Source organism: Lissotriton helveticus, chromosome 1_2 (assembly GCF_964261635.1).
Source record: "Lissotriton helveticus chromosome 1_2, aLisHel1.1, whole genome shotgun sequence".
Classification (NCBI taxonomy): Eukaryota; Metazoa; Chordata; class Amphibia; order Caudata; family Salamandridae; genus Lissotriton; species Lissotriton helveticus.
In genome coordinates, this window is record NC_136058.1 from 148,254,915 (window position 1) to 148,276,503 (window position 21,589).

At 47.6% G+C, this 21,589-nt stretch overlaps 1 protein-coding gene and 1 pseudogene across 3 annotated transcripts in view; both read right to left on the reverse strand.

Moving 5' to 3' along the window:
* The window catches only part of ACOT11 (acyl-CoA thioesterase 11), a 437,309-nt gene that overhangs the window by 228,050 nt on the left and 187,670 nt on the right, over positions 1 to 21,589 (reverse strand). The window lies entirely within an intron of this gene.
* Positions 18,265 to 18,692, reverse strand: LOC144807795 (transmembrane protein 250 pseudogene; annotated as a pseudogene).

Below are 21,589 nucleotides of genomic sequence, written 5' to 3' on the forward strand. Positions count from 1 at the left end.
GGGCCCTTCTTCGAGTCGATCGGAGACCCTTTAGGCAGGGTGTATCTGTCCAGCTTATTGGACTGGACTTACCTGGCTCCCCTGGTGGTTTTTGGCAAGGATTTCTCCGTATCCGTCTTCGTCGCCATCTCGCCCCCTCTCAATGTGTCTGCCGTCACGCTTCCTGCGTCAGTGCTGTGGCGTGCCCACCGGCTCGCGCACCCCGGGCAGGGGGCCACTGCTTCTCCTCCACACCGGGGACCCAGCCCGAGTTGCACGCCAACTATGGCAGTCCGGAGCAGGTGCCAATACCAGCCAATATAGGGCCCACTTGCCTCAAATCTTCCAGCAGGCCATCACTGTAGGGTGGAGGTACCAAACAACCCCGCGGCCCTTCCAGCCGGCGGCCAGGATGGATTGAGCCCGACGGAGGCCCCAAGCATTCAAAGACATGAAGATGCGCAACATCCGGGCCCCACCACATCCACAAGGGCCCAACGTGATTACCCCGCGCCCCTTCAGTAAATGGGGGATCACCACCGTTCTTCTCACCCCCAAGGATGCAGCAAACCTCCAGGGAAGCAGATCACACCGGTGGGGACAGGCCTCGCCCCGCCCCTCCTCAGGGGGGGATTTCAGCCGGGCCGCTGTGCGGGGGTGCCGATGGTAGCCTCCAAAGTGGCCCCCTTAATGAGGAGCACTACCGGGCACCTCGCCCCAGGAGGAGGCTAGCAGCAATCAGTCCCGTCAGCCACCGAGACAGGCACCAAGCCACCGCGGGGTACCTCCACACGTTGCCGGCATTCAATGGGGGGCAAGGGCACCCAGGGAAGCACCCGCTGCAGTTTCGGACCGCAACCCCCGCGACCTCAGGCCAGGCCGACCCCAGTCAGACCCGGCGGCCGATGTTGTACTCTGGCCAGGGGTCGCAGGCACTCGAGGCCCCGGCTTCCAGCAGTTGCAGGCCGCAAACTCACGGGCGGTACAGCGTGGTCGCCGGGGCACCAAAAAAGGCAGGATCCACTCCCTCGGGCGCCGCTTCAGGTCCCCCACCCGGAGGACGGGTCGGGGGGGCAGGATAAATCCCAGGATGGCGAGTCGGGAGCGAGCGGGGTCGGCCGGAGCTGATCTTTAAGCGGCATCTTGGATGCTGGCTCGGCCCCTCCCCTAACCCAGATCTTAATCCACAAAGTCAGGGGACGGAATGCCAGTTCATCTGAGAGGAAAGACATCACCAACTCTTTGTGCACGCATATGACGGGGTGCTTTGTGGGACAGAAAAAGCTAGTCGCATGAAAGAGTTTTCAGTGCTTTGCACAGTCCCTACATTAATGTGTCCCCATAGTTCTCTCCTGTAACTGGCTTGATAAATCTAAAAAAGACCCCCTATTGGTTTCCCTCCCACTGTGCTGACAAAGTTCAAAACAGCTGCAGAAGCTTTCACAAGGTCCCCTTTCTTCCGCAAGGGGCACCAACTCAAGGAGTCGTCAAACACTACTCCCAAGTAGGAGAAAACATTGGTCTTGGGTATTGACGAGAGTCTGAGTTTAAAGGTAGACTGCTTATCCTTACGAGGTCCCACCTGCATGATGAACGACTTGGAGTGATTAACCAACAGGACCAGGTCCTCTATAAATAGGGCAAAGGAATTCAGTAAAAAATTGTAGACCTCGAGCTGTCCTCGCCAAGAGGACTGCGTCGTCCGCGAATAAGAGGACCGGCAGGATACGCTTGCCTACCTGGGGCCAGCCAAAAGGACATTCTCTAGAGAGGTAATATACAAGTTAAAAAGAAAGGATGCTAGTATGCACCCCTGGTGCACCCCTCTCTCAATGTCAAACTGACAGGACACTTTCAGGTCCTTTGAATATTGGACATCCGCCGTTGAATATCGATGAAGATCCCTCAGAAATAAAATAATATTACTGTCAATGCCAATGGAGGACATTAACTGCCACAGCTCGGACATATTAACACAGTCGAACGCTGAGGACAGGTCCATGAAGGCTAGGTATATGGGCTGGAACAAGCCACACTGTACTTGTTCAGAACCAAGTATAGATTTAAAAACTGTTCCACTATGGAACGCGTTAGGCGAAAGCCATATTGACTTTCAGCTAAAAAGTTGTTTTCATCAGCCTATGATAATAGTCTATCAAGTACAATTCGACCCACCACCTTCACCATGGAGTCCACAAGGGAAATGGGCCTATAGCAAAAGGTGCTGTCCCAATCTCCCTTTTAATATAATCGATAAACCCAAGAATCTGGGCGGCCAACCTAGATTGTAGCATTAATAACTGGCGTTAGGATGGGCACCGAGGTTTCTACGTGGGCGATGAAAGGTCTGGCGGAATCCCATCTGGCCCGGGGGCCTTGTTTTTAGCCAGTCCCAGAATGCCAACCTTTCCTGCCCCTCAGTTAACAGGGTATCCGACTGAAAGATACCCTCAATGTGGTGTACCCAGTCGTCCTCTGATGTGGGCATCCAGTAAGTTAACACTATCTCCAATAGAAGTGGATTGTTAATGATGCCCCAGAACTTTGAGCTATTATGCAGTGTGCTTGCCTCCACTAAATCAGTCCAGGCCTCCCCCTTCAGGGCGGACGTAGGAGTTGCTAGTGCAGCCTATTCTCTTCGTAAACCTTTGACCGCCACCAAATCTCTGGGCTTAACACACAAGGCCTGTCTCAGGTTCCTAGAAGCCTGGGAGCATGCCGAGTCAAACCATCTTGGAATTAGTTGCATACGACCCCCACCCGGTGTCCGTAGTAACTTCCTTATGATGGTAGACATGTTACCGAATGCACCCATGATGTCCGAGGCACTTGCCTCACCATCAAGACAGGTGGCAAACTCCTTGCGACACTGAGATAAGAGGGACTCATGAAATAGCTCTGGAACGATACACCTCCGCTTTATACTCCTTTCAGCTTCCACCACTTTAAGAGGGACTCCCGGTTGGTATGTTTGTGTGCTCGGGCCATCCTGTTAAAACACAAATGGGGTTATGGTCACTACATTCACTTGCCTGGACAGAAAAATAAGTAACCATGGAAAAAAAGGGTTATATACAAAGGTGAAGTCTGTAAAGGTCTCACATCCTCTCCTGATAAAGGTAGGAGTGATATCGGTTTTCCCCAGGGTCAGCTTGTTCACAACTGATGTTAAATCAAATTCAAGCAGGATGAAGTTAAGCTTGATACCCTGGGGAGTATGTTCCATGTGCTGGCCTGCTTCTGGTGCACAGCTCATAGCTTCCACTCATCCTTGCCTGATATCCCCATACAAATTAATATTAAAATCCCTGGTTAAGAAAATGTAATGGTAACTCTGACCTTTCAAGATGTTATCCCGAAGTACAGCTGGGTTATGTTACCCTCATCCAGGTGTGTAGCTCCTGCTATATAAAAATGTACCAGAAGGAGCTTGCTCTTTCCAGTAGACACCATCACATGTAAGTTGAGCAAGACATATAGTGAGGTAACAGAGATGCCGAAGACGGCTAGTGAGACAAAGGTGATAAGCCCCCCCTTGGCTTTCCCGAACCTGGACGGGGTAGCTGGGACAAAGAGGGTTTTATAGCCATCCAGGTGATAGTTCTCTACAGCCCAAGTTTCCTGGAAGCATATCACATCAAAACTCTTCAGAAGGGCCAACCATTCAGGATTCTCGATGTTACTCACCAGCCCCGCGATGATCCAAGAAAGAAATGTACACCCTCCATTCACACTTTATTCCTGTTCCGGGGCAGTACATTTCCCTGTGGTACTGGTGCCACAGGGTCCGAGGAACCCACACAACCTCAATTGCAATCTTCCAGTGAGCTCAAATAAGTAAACTTAGTTGCTATGCTTACCTCTGCAATCCCCTCTGTATGGCCCCTATGGCCCACCTCTTCAAGCCGCTCGCGGTGGGACCCAAGTTGGTGATGATTGGGTCTGTAAAAGTATCCCAGCGGGAGTGCCAAAATTGCTGAGTTTCAACACCTGTAGTTAGACTGCACAACCATACTTAAAATTCGGTTCACCATGGCTGAATTGTTAAAATTAATAGTAACACAATCCCCCAGCCAGGATTTCTTGGCACTACCAACCCACTGTGTCCGGTGCACCATAGGAATTTGGGTTTTCACCCTAGACCCAGGGAAAATGTTGGAATTAAGCCAGTGCACCACCTTGTTCTTCAGCTGGAAAAAGTCTTCCTTGGTCCCGGGTTCGAGGGGCGGTACATTAGCTAACACCACAACAAGCTAAGTGGACTCGGTGGTAGGTGAACAGAGCCCAGACTAGGAGAATGGTAATTCATGTCCCCAGGGGGCATGGCTTCCAGCCCTTCCCACCTATCCTTGGAACTGAACAACTTTGAAGCCATGACTGAGAAGAGACTGGGTTCAGGGTACTCTCCCTCCTCCGATTGGCTGAACGATCCGGAGGGTCAATCCTGGTCATGATTGGTGCCATTGTGTCAGCTGCCACGAGACTAGGCTGCTGCGTTGTTGACACCACTCAACCTCCAGCCCCCTTGCCACTACCAGTAGATCTGGAGATGGTGGTTGAGGTCATGGGCTTTGTGGGAGGGAGGCTTGTTGAGAGAGGGGTATTCTTTATTCGTTTGCAGGGGCCCCCCATTGAGGGATGCTTCCTCTTGGTGCCTCCTGTGCCCAATCCGTAGGGAGAAGTCGCACCAGGACCTGACCTAAAGGCTGGTGACTGGACACCGAGCTGTATGGCGACAACTGGTGAAATGGGAACAGTACAACCGGCCTGGTCTTGAGACATGTCCGACAAGCCTATTTGAGGGGACTGTAGCAGAGTTTGGATACCAGCTTATGGGGCAGCCGAGGAAACCAATAGGGGAGGGTGGGAAGGTGAGCGAGATAATCGTCTAACAGTCAATTCAATCTCCTTGTCCAGTACGCCAGCAGCAGCGCGCTGGAAGAAAGCATCCATGGTGCTGACTGTGTGCATGTGCTCTTTACTTGTAGGTCCAGCCTTCCCCCTATGTTTACCCATTGTTAAGATGCTTAGTCACTTAAGAACAAGGTTGCCCGAATCGGCCCAGCAGCCGCCCTAGACAGATAGAGTTTATTAATGAGGACAGCGAAGTTCTTAAAGTCTGCACGGTTCCCACGGGGACAAACAAAACTTCCAGGGTGAGTCGACACGTTCCTTGGTACTCCGGCCACCTTATCCCTTATGTTGATAGTACTCAGATTTTACAGCCAACAAACTATTCACTGGGGTATATGAAGATAAAAATTAGGAGAATGGTCCCCCTACCTGATCCTCTACTGTTGTCGCTAGAAATGGAGCTGGAGCAGGGACAAGAGCAGGAAGGTGGTCGACGTAGCTATCACCTCCAATCTTTCCTTTTAATCTACAGTACTGAACATCTGTCTGGAAGCTAACCATACTATACGAGCTTGGTTTCTTCATAGATTTTCAAATGTTTTTTTAAAAACAAAAACAGATATTTTTATTACACCCAACTATAACGTTACTTTAGCCTTTGATTTTTTCCAGTGAATTTCTAGGTTTTGTTTTTAAGTAATATATAATAAATATTGTGTTCCGACATTATTTTAGTCAAAGATTGCTTTTTTTTAATTATAACAAAACAGGATATGGTTCACAATTTGCCAAATCTTTGTAAAATGTGTGAGAGTATTAAACAGACAAATAGTCGATAGAAATTTTTATTTGCTCCATTATTGTACCTCTGATATCAAGATATGTCACCAGCAATCGTTTTTTGAGGTGTCATTACTCTTCCAATGATGGGTGTGTCGAGGGACTGGCCTCTCTGCTGAGACCTCTCTGTAATGGGTGTGTGCAGCAAGGTGTGAAGAGGGTCTGCCCTATCCTTTCAAACCTCCCTCTCAGATGGCGGATGTGCACTGTAAGGTTTGGGTAGGTAATGCCATCTCCTTTTAGGTCTCCTCTCTCTCTCTCTGATAAATAGTGTGCATAGTAGGGTGTGTGGAGTGACTGGCCTTTCTTTTCAGACCTGGGTCTCAGATGTCAGGTGTCCGTAGTAGGGTGTAAGGAAGAAGTGCCCTCTCCTTTTAGTCCTCTCTCTCAGATGACCTGTGTGCGTAATTGGGTATGTGGAGGGCCTGCCTCTTGGCTGAGACCTTTCTTTGTAATGATAGTTGTGCATTGCACGGTGTGGGGAAGAACTGACCTCTCCTTTTAGACCTCTCTCTCAGAGAGTGGGTGTGCATAGTAGGGCACAGGAAGGAACTGCATGCTCCTTTCAGTCCTCCTGCTCAGAAGATGAGTGTGTGGAGGAACTGGCCTCTTTCCTGAGACTTCTCTGTAATGATAGGTGTGCATAGCATGGTGTGGTGAGGAACTGGCCTCTCGGTTGAGAACTTTCTGTAATGATGGATGGATGTGCATAGTAGGTGTGAGAAGGGACTGGCCTCTCCTTTCAGAGCTCTCTCTCTCAGATGACGGGTGTATGTAGCAGGGTATGGAGAGGGACTGCTCTATCTTTTCAAACCCCTCTCTCAGATGACGGATGTGCGTAGTAGAGTGTGAGGAGGGACTGCCCTCTCCTTTTCGAACTTTTGCTCTCAGATGACAGTTTTGAATAGTAGGGTGTGTAGAGGAACTTGCCTCTCCTCTCAGACCGCTCTGCTAAGACCTCTCTCTGTAATGAGCATAGTAGGGTGTGGGAAAAGATTGGATTATTTTTTAAGACCTCTATCTCAGATGATGTATGTGCATAGTAAAGTGTTTGTTTGGATGATCGTTAACCCTACTCAACTCTTTTCAAACCAATGAGCATAAATAGTAGAGTCTAATAAACACCATCTCCAGTAAGACTCCTTCATACAGTGACAAGTGTTCATAGCAGAGTGTTTCCAAACATCACCTAGTCCTTCCTAATTTTCACGATCTGGCAAGTCACGCGAGATCGCAACAATAAAAAATAAAAAAAATTAAAAAAAGATTTAACCTTCTATTAATCACTTGCACACTTCTGCTCAAAAACAAGAACCACAATATGTATTCCGACTAATAGAGTGTATTAAGAACTCGTCTACTCCTTTTAACTATTCATGATCCCGCGAGAGTCCTGCAAGATCGTAAACATTAGTAGTTACCCCTTAGTAGTTACTCCTTAGACACCTCCTCTATAAATTTAGGGGGATAGCATGCCTTTCTGCTGCCCCCTTATATAGCTTTTTTACTCCATTTCCTCAACACCTCGATTTTTTTCACAGTGAACGGTAATGGCTGCCATTTCATTTCTAATATTGCAACAGCCAGCCAATCCGGGCGCTCGCTCCTGCAAGAGCGTGAAAGTTCACAGGAAAAACAGGCATCTCGACCAATCACAAGCCTCCATTTTTAAATTGAAGCTCTCGCAGGAAGGTTGTGGGACTCTCGCAAGCCCAACTATCGAAATACACAATTATTTCTGACCATCAATTTCTCAAAAACTGCTGAATGAATTTATACCAAACCACAAAAAGCACACTCCACGGACCAAGATCTAGCTTCCTACTAAATTTGGTGTAATTTCGTTCAGCAGATGTTTTTGTAGCCGTGCCTAAATAAGTCTATGGAAAATGCACAGAGAGTTTCCATTTTGGGATGCCCTTTTCTCTGCCCATGCTTGACGTATCACCCTGAAACTTTCCAGGAAGGAGCAGAGGCGGTTGAACTTTTTTGGGGATAATTTTGTGAAGGTTCATCAAATGGGGCCAAAGTTATAAGCAAACCAAAAAACGCTCGTTCTATGAAAAAGCAGACCTAAATATATATATATTTATTCCCTGAAAAAAAAAAAAAGGTTAAAGTAATGTTATAGTTAGATGAAATTTTCAGTAACAATGTTTTAAACAACCACTTAAATTAACCAGTAAAAGAAGCTATAATTTGTGCCCTAAACTAACTATAACTCTCACCCCCACCATACATAGTTTTCTTATCAAGAACTTAACTGCAACATTTGCAGTGATATGATCAATGATGTCATAGAAGATGTCATGAGTGATGTAATATGTGGGGTCGTACCTGGCGAGGGCGAGATAACTATAAGTGCGATACTACAGGTAATTATAAGTCATACCTAAGCATAATCAGTAACTAGTTCTGTTATGAGAAGGACCTATAGAATAAGACAGTGTCTGATATAGTCACCTCTTTCTTGGATATATAATTGAGGGAGCAACAGGGCTAGTGAGGGAAATAAAAAAATGATAATAATAAAGCTGGTTGGGAGGAGGAGTGCAAAAATCATCAGATGAGGGAAATCGAGGGACAGGGGATGGGGGACAACATGGAGGAGAGAGCAGCATGGAGCATGACAGGTGCTGGGAGTTTGGCGGGGAGAAGAACACAATTGAGCAGTACAAAGGGAAGACGGCAACATGAAGTTCGGCAGGGGCAAAATCAGATGAAGGAGAGGGCTAGAAAACACATGCTCTCTCAAAGAGTGCTTAACCCCAAAAAAAAGTTCCCTAAAACTTAGCAGTAGACAGATAAAACTCAGATAATCAAAGGGATAATAAATAAGCCATGCTCCATGGGGGGTGGGGATGGGGGTGGGTTGTGGTGGTGGGGGGTGGGGCAGACACTCAAAGAAGAGGAAGGCAAACTATCTAACAAAAAAATGAGTGCAACAATAAAGCCAAATGATGGCTAGTAACAGGCAGGCTGTAAGTCCACTATAAGGTATTGGTAAGTCCACAACAAATCTTTTACAACCAGACAGCTTGTGCAGTTTGGTAGGCGAGACCAAAAAAACATTCATAACTGGTACAAAACGATAGCACTCCGACACTGATTGTCTATAAACTGTGGTGCATGAGCATCTCATTACAAGGACTTCTCTATGAACTTGGGTTTGGGTCATATATTCACTAGGACAAAAGAAAATGCCCTAAAATTGATGTTTGCCTTAAAGTAACAGTCAAGGGAATCCGTTTTGAATGTCACGTTAAATTAACTATGATACAAAAAGACAAACAGAGAATTCAAAATATCATGAAATACGATTTCAGAAATCATCCTGGACACAGGACGGACTACCTTCCTGCAAGTCATAATAGATTACAAACAATGAAGGATCCAAAATTACAAGGGCGGATAGAAAGAAGGGGTAGCAATTACACCAACGTTCAGGTACATCAATGTTCAATACGTCCCAACACGACTCTCCAATTCTAACATTAATAGACCCCTGCTGTCATAACAATAGTTTGAAGAACGCTGTAGGCAGGTGTACGGATTCACATGAAATGTGCCCATCATTTATTTGGGGGATGTTGGAGGTGGCACCTGGGCAGGGTAACCACTTAAGGCCATATTAAGACAGATTTCCACTGACCTGCCACAAGTCCCTTCCACTGCCACAAGTCCCTTAAAGCAGTCTTTATTTAAAATTAAGTTTATTAGGCCTTAAAGTTATTTCTGCGTTAAAGAACAATTCTTAAGTGCACCAAAGAATAACACCCGAGAGTGGGTTAACTTTCTGTACAAGCTACTCAATAAAACTAACCAGGCACCTAGTGTGCACCCGTCTTCAAATTGCAGCAGAAATTGTTGACCATGTTGAAACAAGCATTTACAATGCAACGGTTTTGCCTTTGTAAAAGTTAGAGCTATTGGCATTGTAAATGACAACATTTTTATTTATGTGTTCGTTTTGAAAACAGATAAATAAATGGCATTGTCATTTACAATGGCAATAGCCTAATCTCTCGCAAATGCCACCCACACACCCACAGAGAGCCCCCCCACACAGAGCCCCTCCACACAGAGCCTCCCCACACACACACAGGGCCCCCCCCCACACACACCCACACAGGGCCCCCCACACCCACACCCACACAGGGCCCCCCCACACACACCCACACAGAGCCCCCCCACACAGCCACACAGAGCCCCCCCCACACAGAGCACCCCCTCACACTGCGAGCCCCCATCCACACACTGCGAGCCCCTAGAGAGTACAATACATAGGACCTGTGTAATGAGTAAACAACACCAACTCCCCCCCCCCCCCTTCCAGAAAGATGCCACGGAGGTGTTAACTGTTATCAAATACCCCGATCGAACCAGGGACCGTGGCTCTAAAAGAAAACGCTTTCCTTGGCTGATTTCTGCGGCCATCAGAGAGCTCAGGCTGGGCTAATGCAGGTGCGACCTGGAGGAGAAACCCATTAAAGTCCATTAGTAGGAGCAAGAGCTGCTCCCAGGAGAGGCTGCAATGTCTGTGGGAGGAGGCGGGGTCTGAACACTGGTGGTGGACGGGGAGAAAGGAGTGGATAGACAGTTTTTATATAGCGCATTGTCTGACATTTACACTGCCTCGTGGAGCTGTTCTTTCTTAGCCAGGCTGGGGACAGGTTGCCCCAGTTTAAGGTGCTGCTATGGGAAGGGGAGGGGGGTGGAGGTCTGCGTCCGCACTTTTTTTCTCTTATTATTGTGTTGTAGAAGCCTGGAGTCCTCTTTGACCTCAGGTGTCCTTCCACCCGTTGTCATTGACTTGCTAAACACCCACAACTAAAAACGCAGCGGCAAAAGAGAGAGAGCATCTATTCTAAGCTTGTGAGGACATCTCAGAAAACAATTAGCAGCAATGGACTAGTAAAAAGGTGTGCGTAGTGAAAGCCGAATGATAACCAAGGAACTTTAGATTCACAATCATACATAATAAGCTAGGGCAAATCTGGAGACCAAACATGCTCCACCGCCTGAGGTCAACGACCCCACCAATAATGCAAATGACTGACAAAGGAGGGCACCGAGTAGGCAGGGGAGTTGATGGAGCACAAAGGCATGCCAGAGTCCGAGCTGTCAAAGACCTGGGAGGCCGGCGGAGACAGGAATGCGTGCAGAGAGGTAACGCTGGAAGCATAATGGGGTGGCAGGAATGGGCAGACTGGCTAAGAAGTGGGCCAGCAGGGAGGCAGCAGCACTGAGCAGGCATGGGTAAGGCTGGAGACCGCGGAGAGTCGGGTAGATGTGGCGAGCTGGCAGCAGCCACAGGGGAGGGGTGGGTCTGTGTGCAGTGCCCTGGTGGGTCTGTGTGCAGTGACGTGGACTCTGCTCGGGTGGCTCTGCAGTGTCCCTAGCCGGCACACCGTCATCTTTGGGTGTAACATTCAGGGTCATCCAGGGGTGAGGGCTCTCCTGTCAGAGGGGCAGATGTCCAGCTGTGCAAGGGGGGGCTCTCCTGTCAGAGGGGCAGATGTCCAGCTGTGCAAGGGGGGCTCTCGCTGTCAGAGGGACAGATGTCCAGCTGTGCAGGGGGGGCTCTCGCTGTCAGAGGGGCAGATATCCAGCTGTGCAGGGGGGGGGCTCTCGCTGTCAGAGGGGCAGATGTCTAGCTGTGCAGGGGAGGGGGGGGGTCGGTTTCAGAAAAACAATACAAGGATGAGCAGGGGGTGTCCCCTGACGGCATGGACCTCCAACACCAAGGCTGAGCTACCACCCTCTGCACTTACACTCTCTCCCTGCAAAGAGGGGGGGGGGGCTCGTCGTGTGGCACAGAGCGCAACATAAAGAGATGCCATTTTACACACCCTGCATTTACACCCTCTCCCTGCAAGGTGAGGCAGGTGTCATCATACGGAGGGGGGGGGGGCATCCCGGGGCACAGAGGGCAACATGAAGAGGTGCCATTTTACACACCCTGCATTTTCACCCTCTCCCTCCAAGGGGGGGGGGCTGTTTTGGGGTACAGGAGCAACATGAAGAGATGTAGTTTTACATACTCTAATATAGAGGCAGACTCCCATATTAGAGAAGGGAGAGGTGTGTGTGTGTGGGGGGGGGGGGATGAGGGTGCAATGCCATTTTACACCCCTGACTTTCATAACCACCTACTTCTCCTCAAAATGTTTCCCAGACTTAATGACCAACCCGGGCCAAAAGCACATCCATCAATGGAAACTTTTGGGGCACCTCAGAGGCCCCGTGTGACTTCCGTTTTTTAAAAAAAACAATGACAATCAGCCCGCAGCCAATCAGTGGCTATCTATCCGGACACACGCCGGCTAGATTAGCACGCGGGCTAATGACGCTGCTTAAAGGCACAATGGTCATCTGTTTAGAAACAGGGGTGATACAAGCTCTCCTGCCCCAGTCATCTGCACGTGCGCGCGCACACATCCAGAAATGCACGCGCACGGAAGCCACAAACAGAAGCACACAGATCCTCACACACAGACAAGCACACATAGAAACGCACACATTCGGAATCAAGCACACCTAATAACACAAATTGTATTCATGTGGCGCTTACAAACCGTTGAGGATGCGTTGAAACACACACACACACACGGAATCGGGCACACTAAAACATACACATAGAATCACTCACGGAAACACACACCCACATAATCACAATCACGCACATACACAGATGCACACATACAGAGAATCACACACAGAAGTACCTATACACACTCACAGAAACACAGGCACACATAGAAGTACACACACCTACGCGCACACAGACAAAAACACACATTGTAAATTGTAATACACAAGCTTGTACACACAGAAACACACACACGAAACCACAAACACTGAAACACAAAAACTGCACCCACAAAAAAAAGCAAAATCACGATTACGCACATACAGATAATCACACAGACAGAAACACACACAGAAGCACACATACAGAGAAAGTATCACACACACAGGCGTATATATGCTCAGACAAGCACGCATAAAAACACAAGCACAGAAAGAAGCACACGCGCAAACACAAAACAAAGACAAAAAAAACACACTCTGTACCACACTTGCTCGCACACACAGAAAACGCACAGGTAAAAATGTATCACTCCACAAGGTGTGTGCGACTTTATGTTTTAAAGAGTATTTACTTACATATTGCGTGCAAGTACATTCTGTGCAGCTGGCAGGAGTGCACGGAAGGATGGGTAAAGCTCTGCGAAGCAGCCGTGAGTGCGTTGTATTTTACGCATCCCTTTTATCGAGGACGTAAATGTGCTGCTGATTTACAAACATCACCACCTAAAAAAAAATCTCATCTCCTTACAAATACTAATGTCGGAGCACGCAAAACTACAAATGTTTTTAAAACCCTACCCCAAACTCAGATCCTTCTCGAGTGCTGTGGCCACGAGTTTTTGCAGAATTTCAGAAAATAAATGCTCAAATAAAAAAACACCTTTATACATTTTTATTTTACCGTATGCCACATTATCGATTGTGTGTTTGTTCGGAGACATCTACGTTTCCTTTGCCCCTGCCGTGCTTCGATTATTTGAAATATCGGCGGCGAGCTTTTTATTGCCTCCATCGGGGAATTGTCCGAGCGCTGCCTTCCAACGCATATTATTAATGCTGTCAATACTGTCAAACCTGTCCATTGGTGGGACAGTGCCGATATTTCGCAAAACCACTGCAGTTCATTTGAGGGACAGTACCAGCTGCTGACAGTAAACCTGCTGTGCAGTAGCCGGTCCTAGCGACGCTCTGCCTCATGCTCGTACATTAAGTGGACTCTTTTTAACGCTTTACTACACAATAGCAGCTCTTCCAGGCGCCGGATCGCTGAATGGCTGTTACCAGTACCACCCCTTCTGAACAGAGTTACTACACGTAATAGGACAGTAGCACCACACTCCAACATGCATTGGGCAGTTCCAGCCCTTCCCAGCGGAGCCGCCGTGCAGTACTGGGGCAGCACAGCTGGTCCATCCCAGGGCAGTGGCGACGGCAGTGTGCAGCGGCACAGGGGCAGTGCCTGCGAGCTAAGCGCGTGCACGGCTGGCACGGCTAGTCTGGGACGCCCCGGGCTATCTCTCGCGGTCCTGCCCGCCGTGGCTTGGCGGAGGCGTCCAGCGATTCATTTCCAACCCTGACGAATTATTGCAGCATTTCTTCTCGCCCTCTGCCCGAAGGGGGAGGGGCGGCAGTACGGAAGGCAGTCCTGTGACAACGCCCATCAATGGGTGCACATGAAAGACAGAGCGTCTTTGGGTGTGATGGTTAACTTGTAGCGGGGCGGATGTCTAGGAATGCAGCTTGAAGTCCTCCGCAGTGTGGTCGGGGTATGATGGGTGGGGGAGGGGGTGAACCGAGGGTCTGGGGATGGCAGCCTGGCCGTGGCGTTGGAGAGGGGGGGGGGTGCGGTTGGGTGAAGGTCTGAGGATTCCAGCCTGACCGTGACACGGGGGGGGGGGGTTGGTGACGGTCTGAGGTAGCCAGTCTGACCATGGCCCAGCAGGTACGGTGGGGATGCGGTGAAGGTAGAGCCACAGGCCTACCATGGCATAGTGGTTGCGTGTCGATGGAACCCGGCCTAGCCGCGGTGGAGAGGTGACGGGACGCGGATGAGGCTGTGCCAACCTGACCTTGACGTGACAGGTAAAGGGGATTGCACCGTGCACGGCAGGCAGGGCGCGGAGGGGGGTGGGGCCGGGGCGTCAAGTGAGGATCGGGTGAGCCTGCCTGACCGCCTCAGAGCAGGGAGACGGGCTGAGGCACACCACCACACTGTGCGTCCGCTGCAGGTCTGGGGAGGCTGACCTGAGTACGGGAGAGCAGGGAGGGGGGGCATAGCGTGGGGGTCTGGCCGTAGTAAAGGAGGCGAGATGTTTTGAGGGAGTATTTGAGGAAGTGAGGCTGGGGTACATCATAACACGGGAGGAGAGAACGTGCAGTCGGTTAGAGCCATATCACATAGTATGGGCGGGGCGGTGTCCTGGGGGTCTCTGAGGAGGTTTGCCAGGCCATGACAATGTATATTTTCTTAATGATTTCACGGAACGATCGATTGATCTGTTTATCTGTTCGGTCCAGTCTGTGGTAGAGTTGGGGTGTGGCGCGTGGGCTCGTTGCACTTTCAGCCCCCCCCCTTCCTTCCCCCTCTTACCCCAGCAGACAGAGCGCACGCGGTGTTGTAAGGTGGATGATTTGTTTACCTCAGGGCGGATTCCTTGACATTCCCAGCGCTCCCATCTCTTATCTGTTTCTAAACAGTTGGTTTAACAGACCTGGAACCGAAAGCATTGATTTATAGCTAGATTTTGAGCTCTGACTGTCATGGGGGTTTATAGGAAGTGGGGAGGGCGGAGCTGAGACTTGTAAGATGTGTGCAGCGTCCTCATCACTGCGCCAGTGACTCAGTCTTTACAACAAAGCCTGCATGAAGCAGAAAACATGCTTTCTGGAAACTCCACATCTTATGCGAAAGCCATTAAAGCGAACAGTGCCGCTTGTAGATTGTCCGTGGGGGAAGGCGGGTGCCCTCAATCCCGGACCAGATTCGGGGGCGTTCCCGGCTTTCGGCTGACGTCGCGTGACGTCGGCAAAAGCCAAAGAATCGCGGGAACGCCCCCGAATCTGGTCCGGCATTGACGGACAGGCCCCTCGTCCAATGGCTAGGCTCCATTTATGGAGCCAGCCAATGAATGACGAGGGCCGACCCAAAGCCACACTACAGAACTCATCAGGATTTCGCCTGCGCGAAAAAGATGCGCAGAGCGCATCTTTTCGCCAGGCAAAACCTAAAAAGTTCACTAAAGCCCTCGATGTGGTGGCACCCCTCAAACCACCACATATCATGTCCTTGAAAAGATGCTGGACTCTAAATTAAAAGCCACTGCAAACACTTGAAACGGAAATGTAATAAAGACCATCATTTCTGCGACCAAACACGAGCATTAAGTTTGTCATAATGGTAGAATAAACTTAAATATTTGGAACATTGGCTATGATTTGAGAAAAAAATTCCGGATCTGTGAAAAGAATTTCCATAAAGATCATGGTTTGGGGGTAAGGATCATTCACTAAGGGGTCCATTACGATGTCGGGCGGTTTGCCTCCGCCAGGCTGGCGGTGGCCACCGCCGGCCTGGTGGCGGCAAACCGCCCGACATCGCAAGTCCAAATCCCCCCCGCCATATTAGGATGGCGGAGGGGAAGGCGGCGGTGAAAAACACCGCCCGCCTGTTTTCGACCGGGGCGGAAAACGAGTAACATGGAGGCAGTGTCTGTTAGACACCGCCCGCCATATTACTATGGGCTTTGCCGCCACGGAAAGGCATGCGGTGTTCACTCTGGGGGCCCCCTGGGGGCCCCCAGAGTGTGGCACACGGGGGGTACCTGTGGTACCCCCCTGCCTTTGCATAATCGAAGAGGCAGGCACCGCGCAGTGCCTGCCGCTTCAAATGTGCAAAGGCTGCTTTTGTTTTTAAACATTGTGGCGGGCGGTGCAGTGAGCACCGCCCGCCACAATGTTAAATTGAGGAATGCGCCCGCCACTGTGGCGGGCGCATCCTAATGCCAATGTCGGGACCCTCGCCCTTTCGGCGGGCGGTCCTGATTTCTGCTAGGGTGGCGGGCGGGCAAAGCCCCCCGCCATCCTAATGTGCCCCCAAGTAATGCACATTGAATGCGTAGAAATGTACAAAATTCAAGATTGAAGCTGAAAACAGTTGCCCATGCATAGTTAATCTTTATTTTGTAAAATCACTCAGCATCCCAAATTTTAGTTTGAATCATTACTTTTTCCCCTTTATGTGCTGTCCTAATGTATTGGTATCATCATTTCGATTTCCGGATTCCGAAAAAGGTCCAACAAACTCTTCTGCCCCAGGTTTAAGTGACATTGTCGGGGTTTATGCAAAATCGGTATCTCTCTAATTTGTTCATTAACATTAATATGTTGATAACACAGACTTTGGTTTGCACTTTTTTGGTGATAGGCAATTTTTTATTCTTACCCCCAGTTTGTATGTTTTGTACTAATGATGTGCCTTGCTTCAATTTATTCAAAGACAGTGTATTTTTCGGTTTTATCACAGTTTTTTTCACCAGGATGGTTTCAACTAGATGGAAAAGGCGAAGGATTCAGAAGAGAATTGTAATCGATCGACTCAGCCATCTCTAACATAGAATCGCCATGGTTTGTTTTCAAGACACACAAGTTAGATAAAGTTTGATAAAGGACTTCTCTGTACAGTGATAAGGTGTCTGCCGTAGAATCCACCTAGTCTTTGACATTACCAGCACTATAGCCATACAGATAATTAATCAATAAACAGCCTTATGCAAGGAGTATTCTTTTCATAACTGGGAATTCATTCTATGATCTGAGACATCAGAATTTTTAATTAGTCACTGTCCTCAATACTAGAGTGAATGTAGCTAAGGACTAATCGTGAAACACTGTTAGGCAAGATAATAGTTTTAGCATTAATTTCACCGTCTTCTATTTCGAGAGTAAAGTGGCACTTTGTGATATTTCAAAAACAATGAATAATGTTGACTATCAGGAAGTGGAGTAGATTCTTAGAAATCGGTCGCTTTGGAAGACTAGGCTCACCATTAAACTTCTGCCCCACTCATTGGAGATCTCCATTTCTCTCTATTAAATCCAACGGATTCAGGTGTGCCAGGAAACACGAGAAACATCTGGCAAGGAAGGAATAATCACATTTGAGTACGGGTCTAGATCTAAACTGGAGTCCACAATTAGCTGTTGCAAGAGAGTGAGGTAATAACAAATTACTCTACGTGTTCCCACGTTCAGTAGGCTGAGCAAGGGTATTTGAAAGAGGTTAAATTGACTTAATGTGCACTTTATTAGATGAGTCAGATTGATAATTGTCTTTAATTAAACACTTCAAAGGATGCGAACTAGACAATTGTGTCTCGATGAACTGGTTGAACAGTGAATCCATTGGTAAGCCGCAGCCCAGCCATGGGATCTTTGTAGGAGCAGCTTGGCTACAGAGCGGTTTGATATGAATAGTGTTCACAATAAACAGTTTAGCAGTAGATTGCAGTGTAACTGCCTATCCTACCAGAGCATTGAGGCGAAAAGATCACACTCTCTGTCCCCGTAAATCGTCCAGTATTGTCAAATAAGCATTGGTAAATGCATTATGTTTCACCTATGTGATTAATAAGCTGTACAATACAAGTTACAGAAAGTCTGTTAAAGTGTTATGACTTGTTTATGTAAAAAAAGGCAATATATGGAGCTGTTGATTGACGAAATCACCTTTATTCAGACATGTCATTGGTTTACAACATTCAAAGCTTCTCTCTCTCTTCTCATCAATTCCCTCATTACAAAGATGGCTATTTTCCAAGTTTATAGGATTAGAATTCTGTTTGATGTCTATCTTTAGGAACCGCATTTGAAAGATGGTAATCAGTATTACTGACACGTTCTATGCCTCAAATGCTATGTTTTAAGTGCAAGTATCAAACAAATATATACAGATGTTAAAACCAAAGTGAACTTTTTATATTTAGGTTTTGTTTACATGCGGTTACCTTAATTACATATCTACAAAAACCATGAAACACCACCCGAGCCCACCCACTAGCAGCATGTTCACCTGGATCCCATAAATAAGAAGCTCATTCAGGAGGGCAAAATCAACTCGCCGATGACCTAACAGCAAGAGGATGACAGACAACTTATATTGGATCCGGAGAAATACTCTCATCCCCAGTTACTGAAGGCAAAACAAGATGGAAAGGGCCACCCACAGTATGGAGGTGAACAGACTGCAGCTGAAGTACAGGAGGAAACGTATAAACCCATAAATCCATCTGTACTGTAGGTAGATGTCAAAGTTCCTGTACTTGGTACGCACAAGGTTAGTTGTCCTTATTGGACTGCAGGCAGCATGTAGTGTGGGGGCCATGGAACAAACAAGCTCGGTGAGGAATGGGGATGACCGGCATTGGGCTCCCCACCGTTCACAGAGTTGCAAGGGATGGTGTGCTGTGATCATAGCAGATGTTATCACTCAACACAAAATGGATCCAAAGAGCATTGTAGGGCATTAACAGCTTGAAGTCTCGGAGAAGATCCTCCTTGACTTTGGACCAGACGCCCGCGCTCCCCTCACCCGGAGGCTGGCGAAAGAGGACGCCCGGCCCAGGGCAAGCAACGGTGTGGATGGCGCTGTCTATGGCTCGTACCTCTGGGTACCCAGCTCCGAGGGGCGGGGCCCGGGCGCAGCCTCCCACGCACGCAGCGAACACCAGCAGCGGTACCTTGTATTTCCTGGTTTCCAGCTGTTACTAGTGGTATAGTGCGGGCAAATAGGGATTTTTTGAAAAATTAAATGAGGAAAATAATTGAATTAATTGATATAATAGCAATATTATGTGTTTAAACTACACTTGTAACTGCTTATTTAGTAGTTAAACCTAGCAATATTTGGTGTTTAGAGGAGTTCTGACACCTTTTGGCCCCAGTACACCTGCAGCACCATTGAAATCATGGCCCTAGTGCCAGCTAGATAACTGCACTTCTGACTACCGGTTTACTAATAAAGTTAAGCAATATTATGCATTTAGCGGGGTCCCTAGAGTTTTTTGCCCCGGTGCCAATGCACATGCTGCACCATTCAAATCAACCCCCTTTTAACTGTAAGATAACTTCAATTGTGTTGGCCTGTATAGTAGCAAAATATAGAAAAATTAGGAGTTTAGAGTACGTCATGACACATTTTGGGCCTGGTGCCACTACACCTGCTGCACCAAGATAACATCAATTGTATTTGCCTGTATTGTAGTAAAATATAGCAATATTAAGTGTTTAGAGTAGGTCATGACAAATTTTGGGCCTGGTGCCACTGCACCATTCACGTCATGCTCCTGTTGTCTTGCAAAGTAACTGCACTTGTGACTGCCTGTTTAGTAGTAAAATATAGTAATATTAGGTGTTTAATGGGGAGCCGAGAGCTTTTGATTCTGGTGCTACAACACCTCTGCACCATTCAAATCACGACCCTATTACCTGCTAAATAAATGCACGTGTGACTGTCTGGTTTAGTAGTAACATTTAACAATAATATGGGTTTAGATCGTTTGGCCCTAATGCCAGTGAACCTGTTGCACCATTCAAATCAAGTTGTTTTTAACTGCATTCGTGACTGCCGGTTTAGCAGTCAACTATAGCGATATTATGTGTTTAGAGGAGTTCTGACAACTTTTGGGCCCAGTGCTTAGGCACATGCTGAGCCATTCAAATCATGACCTGCTGTCTGCAGGGTGACAGCAATTGTGGTTGCCTGTTTAGTGGGATGCCTGGAGCTTTTGGTTCTGGTGCTACTCCACCTGCTGCACTATTGACCCTAGTGCTTGCTGGGTAACTGCACTTATGACTGCCTATTTAGTTGTAAAGTATAGCAATATTAGGTGTTTAGAAGAGTTTTGACAACTTTTGGCCCGGTTCCAATGCACCTGCTGCACCATTTAAATCAAGCCCCTTTCAACTGCAAGATAATTGCAATTGTGAGTGCCTGTTTAGTAGTACAATATAGCAATATTAGGTGTTTAGAGGAGTCCTGACAACTTTTCGGCCCAGTGCCACTGCACCAGCTGCATCATTTAAATCATGACCCTTGTGTCTGAAAAATAACGACACTTGTGACTATCGGTTTCATTATAAAATATAGCAATAATTGGTGTTTAGTTGGGTGCCTGGAGCGGTTGGTCCTGGTGCCACTGCACCTGCTGCACAATTGAAATCATGACCCAATGCTTGCTAGATAACTGCACTTGTGACTGCCTGTTTAATTGTAAAATATAGCAATATTAGGTATTTAGAAGAGTTCTGACAACTTTTGGGTCCAGTGCCACTGCACCTGCTGCACCACTGAAATCATGTCCTTGTCTGCAAGGTAACTGCACTTGTGACTGCCTGTTTAGTTTTAAATTTCAGCAATAATCTGGGTTTAGTGGGGTACGTAGAGCTTTTGGCCCTGGTGCCACTGAACCTTCTGCAACATTCAAATCAAGTCCCTTTTAACTGCAAGGTAACTGCAATTGTGACTGCCTGTTTAGTAGTCCAATATAGCAATATTATGTGTTTAGAGGAGTTCTGACAATTTTTGGGCCTGGTGCTACTGCATGACCCGGTTGTCTGCAAGGTGACTGCACTTGTGGCTGCCTGTTTAGTAGTAAAATATAGCATAGCTCTTGTATATTAGCTTTGTCTTTAACGTGCAATGTTTATAACAACATTTAGAATTTGATCATAATGACCAAATAGATTAAGTTGAATAAAGTCAATCCGATAATGCCTACAAAGTGCAAAGAAAGGTACTGAGACAGGACTAGGAAATGCGACAGACGTTTTAAGACAAAAGCAGTTGCTTTACACAACTAATAAAAAGTAAGTATTTCAGCATACAGTTTGAAGCGGTCTGCCCTTTCCCTGGTAAGAGATCTTATCTTGACAGTGAATGGGGCGTAAACAGTGTAACAGCTTTAGTAGAAGTACTGTAAATAGGTGCAGCCAGGGGAAGGTAACAAAAAAAAAAGTTCTACACAAAAGTGAATTAATACAGTAATTTGGCTATGGGAATTGACAAGAGACCCCTTTTAAGATATATTAAATACAAGAGATTTCACAAGCAAAGCACTGTGAAGGCGTAAGCTAAAAAGTGCTCGACACACTATGAAGACTATCCGTGTTGGCTTGTTTTCCTTTGTAGGAGCCGGTATATGATGGGAAGAACATCAAGATGTCACAAAGCTAAACAATGGTGAAAGGCAGCACCAATCTAGACTGCCCATAAAGGCACCACTTGCTGGCTAACGCAATCCATAGTCTTTTTGGTTGATCTATGAAC